Raw genomic sequence first — 9,862 nt, 5'->3', positions numbered from 1 at the left:
AATGAAGCTCGGACCAATCAGGGAGAAGAACGCTAATAACTCATACAAAGTATTTTGTGAGAAAACTAATCATTTCTTGGAAAAAAAGCTCCTTTTCATCTGGAACAACTGCTGAAATAATGAACTCCAGTGTATCAGTCGGGCTTTCAAACAGAGAAGAACTGCATTTAAATATTGAAAAGTGAAGGGATCAAACATGTGCAATTGATGGACTTATTCAAAGACATGCACGTGCATTAATTATGCACAAACGTGCAAGCAGAGATCCTTCCCAAGAAGGCTTGAATGCACAGGCCTGAAAAACGTGCAGCAGATGAGATTAAATGAAGCTTTTCTCAAATTCTCAGCGTGTGCATACAATAGCTAATGAGCTGATTGATTTGTTGGATCTTGCACTCATCTGGACTTCTATTAAAAACACAGCCCAGCTCATCCAGTTTTACTGAATCAATTTAAGCAGAGCAGCCCAAACAAATAGATACATTAAAGGGCATTTCTATACATTTCTTTTGTCAATAAGTCCCAGCTGCAACATTAGTTAGTATTCTTAATTGTCCTGCAAATTTGTCATGTTGAGATTCTGATAACATGCAGTGACTGCCCCCTAAAATGCGATGGACCGCAAAAATCCACAATTAACTAAAGAAATAAAAATGTACAGAAACAAAAAATATGTATTTTTTAAAAAGCAGCAAAAAACACAAAAAAATATAAAAGTAAAATACAAAAGAAAATGTTAGGATGGGCAGACAGCCAGATGGAAAAATAGTCTAACAGATACAAAAAGAGAAATAAAGATAAATGCAGCCTGAAGAGGGCACAAGCTATTGTCCTGGTTGTGCCTGTCCCTAGCCCGGTAAATAGGATCCTGTAGGGAAGAGCATTCAACATACAGTAAGTCATCAAATATATTAAAGGACCATGGACGGACCTACAGGGGAGCAAGGGGCGGGCAGCTGCTACTCTCATTTTTTGAGTCAGTAGCTGTGTTTCCTTTACAAATATGCGTAAAACTTTATCAAAATATAGAAATGTCAAAAAACACAATTTTGCCATTGCTCTTTTTCCATTAAATCCTAAACATGCAAATAAACACAAACTAACTCACGTGATAAGTCATTCAAAAACAGAGAGACAGATGTGAAAAATACTTTGATTTACAGCAGATACATTTAAATTTCGGTCATTCCACTAGCTCTCATCATTTTCAGCAAAGCAGACGTTAGCGTCTTATTAGGGACATGGAGTGGAACGCTACGTGGGAGTGGCTACAAATGAAATGATTTTGGTAAAAATGTGGTTGGTGATTTTACAGAGGAGCTGTGGATCCAACAATTCCGCATTACACGCTCAGCTTTTGATGAACTGTGTAATGCTGTGGGACTTCTTATGGCGCCCAAGGCACTGCATAATTGAGCGTGGTATCCAGTTGTCGGTCACATGACTCCTTTAATTTGAAAAAAAAAATTTCCATTGCAGTTTTGGGAAATATGTCAAAAACATTTTTGTCACAAATGGACAGATGCCTGGTTCCATTTGCAGTGGTTTTATTAGCACAGACAGGATGAGAAGAGTCAAGCACAGCTTAAAGTCCATAAAGCTAAAGCAGGGTCGGGTAGGCAGAGGTCAGACACTGATATAACAATATCAGAGAGCAGGCTAGAGTAGTCGGAGTTCAGATGTGGGTTGAGGGCAGGCGGCAGACAGAGTCGGGTGAAAATTTGGATCAGAAACATGAGAAGACAGGTCAGGAGATAATGTTCAGTATGTAGGCAGAGTGGCACAAACAAGACTTCGCACTGAGCCAGCCTCGGCGCGCTGCTTTAAGTTCTCTGTTGTATTTAATTATGATAATGAAGTTTTCAACCAAAATCCCATGACTAAATGTCTTACAAGCCACTTTTCATGTTGATTGAAGCATTTGTTTGCAAAATCTCCTCTGAGGGGGCGTGTCCCGGACCCGACTGTCTGATTATGGCAGTTCTGTGTCTCATCAGTGTAAATAATCATCGCTGTAACTAAAAAATGTCCAGCCGTATCATTTTAAGCTTTGTGTCAGCTTGGACAAGGAAGTGAAGAGCTTCATGGACCAAACTTTCATGAATATACAATCCTTTACAGTTGAAGTCAAATGAGCTGCTGTTCGCATTTCCGTGGTCACATCAAGAAGGTCCATGGAACCTTGCGGAGATTTTCCAGCGTTCTCAGACCCGCTACTGTAAGTATTGTATGAAACTTACACAAAAAAATCCAGTGACGGCTAATTTGACCACAAAAATGTGAACGGCGGCTCATTTGACTGCAATCAATGATAATTTTCATCTTCTCTTCTCCGGCACCTGAGTTAGGCATGCTAGCCGGGCCAGATGAGGAGGTTTGTGCATGTATAATAGCTCTCGTGATGTATTAACAGTTCATTAATTTAAACTGATTCTGTAACAGTTTGATTAACAGTGATTTAAAAGAAGAAATACTTGGAAATACAAAAATTCAATTTGTTAATGTACATAAGAAAAATGCCACACATACATGTTAAAAACTCAAAAAACATGATTTTCATTGGAGGGGGACTTTAAGATTTATGTGGATGATTGCCAATGAGCGTCAGGTGAGCGTTATTCAGGGACTGTGTGTCGGGGCAGCTGGGAGATGAAGTGTGTTAGTACTCCGGAGATTGTTCCTGCTGGTAACCAAAGGGGAAACAGAGCTTTGGCTCCTGACATTTTCCAAGCACAAAAACTTTTGTTTTGAAAAATTTGAGTTTTTTTCAAAATCGTCGTGTTGGCAAATTTATTTTTGCAAATCCAATTTGTGTGATTTCATGGTCAGTGGAAACACATTAAATATTGGTATTGTTAGAAAAATGTTAAAAAATAAAATCAATACATGCTATTTTAAGCCTTATTAATAGCACCTCAGGTAAATAACTGACATTTTAATATTAATAATAATAACCATTATTATTGGCCCTGCGACAGTCTAGCGACCTGTGCAGGGGATATCCCATCTACTGAAGGGTGAAGGCAGGATATCCCGAAAGGTGAGCCCAAAAGGAACAAAGCGACCAAGAAGAATGAATAACTATAATGAAACTGTTTGAAATACATATTTTTGATCCTTTCTCTGTAACGGACGTCCACTGTCCTTTATCCCCCTCCCCCCATTTCAAATGTTCTAGCTCTGCCACTGCAAAGGAGAAGATAGATTTATGAGTGGATAAATGGGATGTTTTTTATGCATTTTAGGGGCTAAGAGGGACATGACGCCCCAAACTCTCAGCACCCATTTGCACTCCCTGATATTGTGGAAATGGCTAAATTCAAGCCCGACATGGTCAGAGAGCACCACTTGGCAATACTAAGTTAGAATTGTACAGCTAACAAGTCTTTTTCATTAAACAAGCATTAATTAAACATTTATTGATTCACTCATTTGCATTTTTACTCCGGTGAAAACATTCAGCAAAGGACCTTTTGTTCTCGTTCGCAGGGCCTTCAGAAGCTGCCTTCCGCGAGGAAGACGAGGAGGGCGACAGCGACGGGGCCAGGAGCATCGCTCTGTTTGAACAGTCTGTCCTGTAAATGAAAGAAGAAATTAGATTACGTTTCCGTCTCATCGTGTGGAGGCACTGCCACGCAAAGACATTCCTTTGTAGTAGCAAGCGAGGCCGTTACATGAAAACAAGTAATCTTTGAAATCAAAGCGAGCAGGTCCTTAGAATTCCCTTCTGGTCGTGACTGAATATTACACAGACAGAGACGCACAACATCTTCAGTCTGATGTGATATCAGTTTCAGTCTCCATAAAGGCCTCCATCTGTTTATCAAATAATGAATATTGCATCAGGACACAATGACCCTCCTCTCGTAATCTCTTGTGGCACTTTTTTTTTTTTTTTTATTTCCTTTCTTTAGATCCTGCATCAAGCTTTTCCGGATATTCCCCCCCTTCTTTCTTGAAGCAGACAACACATCAGAGACAAACTCAACAAATCCTCAGTGAAATAGTGCAGCTCTGTTCTGGATAGAAGTCCCATTTCACCCAGCACAGTTCTGTGTATGACTAAATGTCAATGCAATAAATTAAATGCCGATGACGCAGCAGCAAGAGATCATCTTCATCCATTTCCAACCCCGGGCACTCTTTTTTATCCCCCGTCCCCTCTTCATTACCTTCTCCCCTCCCTTTTTTTTCCTTTAAACTTGTACCGTCAGGGGAGACATCAATCTGAGTGACAGGTTGTGTGATCCTCCTTCTGGGCGCTGCAGGAGAAGGAGCTCTGTCAACATAAATATCCTTCCTGGATTTGCGGCGGCGGCCACCGTGAATCTTAAGACGGGATCACAGGGAGAGAAATGGCTGCAAAACTCGCAATCTCCCTCAAATGAAATCCCCAGCCGCCTCTGTTGAAAGCCTGAGTGTTGCCGCTGCTTAACTGTCAAACAGTTTTTCAATATTTCATTGTGCAGAAAATCTAGATGCATTCTAACTTCCCTCCAAGTCAAAACGGAAGCAAAAATGATAAAAAGGAACTAGATCATTCTAATTGTTGTCAAATAAAAATCCCTAATAAATGAATTCTTTGAATATAACCATTTGTGTCATATTTGCTACACATTTCCGGGACCCCTATCATTAGCATGATCTAAACGTTCCTTAAACAGCCGCTGTATATCATTTCCGCCATATTTTCTACCTTGTAGTTCATCATCAGTCCACTAGGGGCAGTAGAAGGGCTTTACCTGCTCATTTCAAAATGGCTGCTTCCGTGACATCTCAAAAACACTTTTGGCGGGAAAAAGTTAAGCCAATTTTCAAAACTTTATGGGGAGAATAACTCATTTTTTGTTATTCATTTTATTAAATCACTATTTGCTGTATTGAAAGAATACGCAATTTGTTGATAATTATTTATTTATAATACAGTTACACCATGTTAAAATTGTGTGGCTCAAATTTGAGATAGTGGCTAAATAGGGTACATTTTTCCCCCTGAACATTCCTAATATGTTGTTTTTTATTTAATTTACATGCATTTTGTAAGCAAAAATAAAAAATGCAGTACAGTTCTCAAAACAATTTCTTCTTCTGTTTGTTAAGACTTCCATACTCAACAGAAGTTCAGTCCAGAATCACCAAAGGCTCAGATGTTTCTTGTAAAACAAACATTTTTAAAGATGTCAGATTTTCTTCTCTCTGTTCTATTAACACTTTTGATCATAGGAAGGAGAAACCGGCACATCACAAGCACTGCAGCCTCAGGATTTTTTACAATATGTATTTGTGTTTGTTCTTTGGTTTCTAAATAACAAAAAGCTTTTTCAAGCTGTGAGATAAAGTTGCGAGTCAGTTCAATTATTGGAAAGACCCTGAGACGCCAGTGACTCAGCTAAAATAAAAAGCTTCAGAGATCAGATTCAAGGAACGTAATAGATTTTTTCACACTTTATAACACTTTCATCTTGAATTTTATTAATGTTGTTGATACAAGGAAGGGACATACTATATTTTGTACTGCACTATCAGGCCACTTAAAAGCTCTATTTAAATATATATATGTAAATGTGCGTGTGTGTGTCTTGTATTCGAGAGCACCTTATAAATAGATAAATTCTTCCGATGTTGAAGCAGTTTTGAGAGATACATGGCGCTTTGTCAAAATGTTTGGTTGTGCGTGAATACGCAAAAGCAGCTAACACGTGGCGGTGTAAGACTGTGGTTTTTAATGTTACTAACAGGGTTGGGAGTTACCATTATATTTTTTACGAAGAATAATCTGTTTTTTACTAGTTTAATAAAAGATTTGGGGTTACAAGTATTGTCAATACACTAGCAGAGTGGATAATGCTTCTAACCTGGCTAACGGTTTAGCTTGTTACAAACAAGCTCTGGTCCGAATCCAAATTCTTTCCCTGCCCCTACAGATTTTCCCTACCCCTCCAATTGTAGGGGCATTTGGAGGGAGCGGTCTGTCTGAAATAGTTTATTTTTAAGGTGGAACACCCCCTGCAGAAGGATGCAGTGTCCTCTGCCACTAGGGTGTTCCGCCTTGCGCTGTGTTGCTGAGGAAAAACTAATTTCTTTACCCGGGTGTGCTCTGAAGTACAGATGTTTACATTTAAATTTAGGTAATGACTTTTTGTTTTAGCATAACCTTTTTAAAGTTATAAAACCTGATGTTCTCAATCTAATCAATTAGGAGTAATGTACAAATTTGAAGACACAATTTTTCCCTTAACTCTCCGTTTGGAGAGCTGAATGTAGGGGTAGGGAGAAGTCGTGTATTTGGAGTTAATAAAGTCTGATCGATGTATGGACTTATCACTGACTCTTTTGACTGGCTTAATGCGCCTAACAGTTCAGTGTGCCTTATATGTGACAGAAGTTCGACAATAGATCTTTCATTGACGGTGTACCCCGTAGTACGAAAAATACTGTATTTTCTTTAGCCTGTAATCTATTTGAACCCTTAACACCTGAGACGTCACCGGTGACACTTGAACACAAAATCTTTAACATACCGTAACTTTTCAACCGTTAAACCCTGATTCTGAAGGAGAAAAGCGGCTTTGTGTTAAGAATTTAAAAAATTGCAGTAAATCAAAGAACAAAAACACTGGAGCTCTGGTGTTAAAGGGGTAACCATGGTTCGATGTCGTTCAGCTGGTTTCAACTTATTTTTTTCTGTCATTTCACCTCATTTAACCTTTAATATTGTTCAAGGTCACACAGCTAATTGTGCTACTCATGTAATTGTTTCAGTTCATTTAGCATTTAATTTAGCAATAGATTGGCGAACCATCTGTGGTGTACCCTTCCTTTGCTTGACAGTGGCTTGGATAGGCTCCAGCAGCCCGTGACCCCAAAAGAGATTAAGGAAAAAAAGATGGATGGAATTTAGTGTTTAGCATTAAGATTATCTTTTTTTTAACTCCTTTTATAGTTTAGTCAAGTGACATTTAGCCACTATGTGTGCATATATTTTAACGATCAAGCATCTATTAACATAGAAAAGGGATCTGAGTCTGTATGTATGAGTGGTTTGATATTATTTAGCTGTATCTGAAAATCCAACTGTCAATTCTACAAGCATTTTAGCAATAAGTGGGAAGACTTTTGCTCCTGGTGGTTATAGGTTCCCACCAGTGTTCAGTGCCTTTGGCCTTTTAAGAAAATAGTAAAGCAGTATTTAAGTTTATGCCATTTACCATAAGCAGCTGTTCATTTTTTTAAAGAGCAATCATATGTATTTTCTTCAGAAAGTGATAAAAATATTTTATTATAAACATATATTTTCAATGGAAAAATAGGACAAGTTAAGAAAATGTACAAAAAATAACTCCATAGGTTTCTTTGGTTTTCTATCTTTATATTCTCCAACACCAAGGCTAGGCTGCTTTTGTCAAAAAAGTAAAAGCACAAATTGAAGCTGACCTTAAACTAAAAACTCCTCTGCATCATTTTGAAGCTCAGCCTCCTCAAAATGCCTCCATTTCCATTTGTTGTGATTCAGAGCAGCACTTGTGCTCCGCTTGTTTCCAGCGTGCACAGTGATTACTGTCGCTATGATTGCTCCTGGCTGGTGTAAATGTTAAGTTTTACACCTTAAAACTCCCCACTGCTGTGCAGACACACATTTTGCATTCTGCTGCATTTGGTGTAGATGTGGAGACTGAAATGAAAAAGTTACTTCAAGCAGAGCAACATCTTCAGTCTGCGTCAAGGATTTGGAACACAAGTGTTTAGCTTGAATGCAGCCATACGGTTAAAGGCTTTCTGCAGTGAAACACTGCATGCGATTTGGGGTGAAGGATCCGGTTTTCATCATTCTGTTTTAGTATGCAGATCATTTGATGAAACTGAAGAAATAATCACATTAAAATGTATACATTAATGCTGTGGCAGTGCCTCATGGTATAGACTAACTCTTATTCTTTTGCATAGAATACATTGGTTATTTTTATCCTTTTATTTTTTTAACTCAAAAGCATTAAGTTAGTCACTCACTTTTTAGTTTTTTAAGTAAATCATTCTGGTTGCTTAATTTAGAGATGCTTTTGACTGATCTGTAAATAATTGTGACATAAATATTTAACTAGATAATAAAAGATGACAATAGATCCTAAAAAATGACACATATTGTACATTTTGTGCTTTAAAATGATTAAACTCGACAAACCTAATATATAATGGTTTCATGCTGTCATGAAATGTATGCAAAAGAGCTAATTTATCTATTTATAATTAATAGTAATTCAATAATTTACAACTGTGTGTGAATGTATGTGTATTGTCCAATCAACTTTATGTCAAATTATTCTAAGTTTGATATCTCTGTATAGATATACATTTCTATTGTTGGTTTGTTGTTTGGTTGATTGCTTGAAATAAACTATTTTTCCAAATCCCAAAATTATTTATGGAAAAATCATTACTAAAACAAAAACATCTTTTTTGACAGAAAACTGTTTACTTTTGAGATTAAGTTTGTATTTCAGGCTTCTGTCAGAAACGGAGTGAATGATAGAATCCAAAAGCAGGAGAGAATGTTTGTTTGGAAAAAATAAAAGACAGTTCTGTTTTGGGTGTTTTTTACATGTTCTTGTGGAATTTTCTGATGATGGATGATATATATGGCAGTGGGCTGCGGACCATTACCGGTCTGTGGGTCACTTGGTACCGGCCTGCTGACAGAAAAAATAAATAGATGTGCTAACTTAGATTATTTTGGTTTAGTTTATTTTCTGACCTTGAAGGAAGTTTCATTTTGAAAATTTCTTCACAACTTCCATATCGGTTAAGTGACTCCAAAAGGCCACCTGCACGGCTAAATGGATTGCTAAGCTAGTAGCCCAAAGCTAACAACAAAACCCAAACAATAAAAGATATTTGGAAAGTTTCTTTGGAGAGGAAAGAGCCAGTGAGGGAAACGAATAAGAGCCTTCGACTTCAAAGAACAATAAAGCTGATGTTTACTGACAATACCAGGGGTCTACCTCCATACACAGATTAGTTATTTTAGTGTAGCACATTGTTGTGTCTAATACGTGGTGACAGACTCTCCACTGTTTCACACACTCAGATAATAAAGTTGGAGACGGGATGGATTCACGTTTATATTATATTTAGAACATTTCAAAACCTTTTGTCATTTTAATTTGATTTATTTATTCATTACTTCTTAAAAGTTGAACGTAGCTGAAGCTAGCATCTGGTGGTCAGCTTCCACTTTGACATTAAAGGGAACATCTTCATCAAAAAGTTCAAACCAGTGCAAACACTTTACGGAAAATGAAGAGTCAATTAAATAAAGTTTCTGACTTGTGGAAACATAAAAAAATTCAGCCTTTCCTACAGTAAGGCTGAATTAGGTAGACATCCGTTCAGAAACTTTAGAACAGAAAATGTTCCTTTGTTTTGAAAAATACCCAATGAATGAGGATCAGGAGCAGATAAAAAAAAATACAGGTTGTATTTGTGATGTCACCACACGCTGGGGGGGGCCACAAGCTCCCTGCTCTGCTTCATTCTGATGCATCCGCGTGTAGACGACTTGATCCACATACGTCTTCATTTTCTTTGTCTGAGCTGGCATCAAAATGGTACTAATGTACACCATTTTAGCTGCACCAGTCATGTTTGGTTGGGAGTGCGGGGAAGTAATTAGGAGAGAATGTAAACAGATGGATGATGGGAAGTGGGAGTGGTATTAATCGGAGTGGTATTAATTGAAAATTTTGAAAAATTGAACAAAAGAGATGTGGAGGATTATGTCAAACACCTGGTATGACAGTGATTGGAAAGGAAAAATACTTGAAAATAGAACATAAAGACGAATAATCACAAACAAACCAAGAAAAAT

The 9,862-nt window shown here is 37.6% G+C and overlaps 1 long non-coding RNA gene across 1 annotated transcript in view; it reads right to left on the bottom strand.

Annotated features, from left to right (window-relative positions):
• Positions 1-3,433: 3,433 nt before the first annotated feature.
• Positions 3,434-9,862, bottom strand: part of LOC112147753 — a 34,520-nt gene continuing 28,091 nt past the window's right edge. The window contains exon 3 of the long non-coding RNA XR_002919524.1: positions 3,434-3,575. This is a non-coding gene — a long non-coding RNA (uncharacterized LOC112147753). The remainder of the gene's footprint in view (positions 3,576-9,862) is intronic.

Source organism: Oryzias melastigma, linkage group LG17 (assembly GCF_002922805.2).
Source record: "Oryzias melastigma strain HK-1 linkage group LG17, ASM292280v2, whole genome shotgun sequence".
In the NCBI taxonomy this organism is placed as follows: domain Eukaryota; kingdom Metazoa; phylum Chordata; class Actinopteri; order Beloniformes; family Adrianichthyidae; genus Oryzias; species Oryzias melastigma.
This window is presented reverse-complemented; position numbering and strand designations above follow the sequence as displayed.